Genomic DNA, 530 nt, shown 5'->3' with positions numbered 1-530 from the left:
AGGGGGAGCCGACTTCCTTTCTTCGAGCCAACGACAAAGTGTCAGGTGAAACTCTGTGTTTGTGTCATTGCTTGGTTTTCCACAAGGCGAAAGAAGGTTGCACCGTACCCGGCGGCACTGCAATGCCGGGACGACGCGTGGAGCGAACGGAGCAAGCCCCTTTTTCAGCTACCAGCTCTAAAAATCACTTTAATATGTTTGTCCTCGTATAGAGGACATATCAGATATTAAACTGATAAGAACAGATACTACACTTGATCTTAGCCAAAAGGCCGAGAAGCGATGAGCTCCCGGAGTCTGATGTCCAACTCACACTCTTGGCACAAATCTCACTAGTCGCGGTTTCCTGTTTCTGACACGAGCCTGACAACGGCTGCTTTTTAGCACCTCCGCCCAAGCTCTCCATTGTGCCGCCCTCATTTGTGATGTGGACAGCTTTTTGACCTTTAACAAACTCAAAGGGCTTCGCCGTTAGGCAAAGCCTGCCAAAAATAGCTTGGTGGACAGTCCACCATCATTTGATTTGCATT

At 48.9% G+C, this 530-nt stretch overlaps 1 non-coding gene across 1 annotated transcript; it reads right to left on the bottom strand.

Annotated features, from left to right (window-relative positions):
* Positions 1-92: 92 nt before the first annotated feature.
* Positions 93-284, bottom strand: LOC111650880 (U2 spliceosomal RNA). The gene has a single exon (XR_002760460.1). It is a non-coding gene; the product is annotated as a U2 spliceosomal RNA (small nuclear RNA).
* Positions 285-530: the final 246 nt, after the last annotated feature.

Source organism: Seriola lalandi, unplaced genomic scaffold, assembly GCF_002814215.2.
Source record: "Seriola lalandi dorsalis isolate HSWRI2012SDOR001 ecotype SW California unplaced genomic scaffold, Sedor1 jcf7180001970475, whole genome shotgun sequence".
NCBI classification, from domain to species: domain Eukaryota; kingdom Metazoa; phylum Chordata; class Actinopteri; order Carangiformes; family Carangidae; genus Seriola; species Seriola lalandi.
This window is presented reverse-complemented; position numbering and strand designations above follow the sequence as displayed.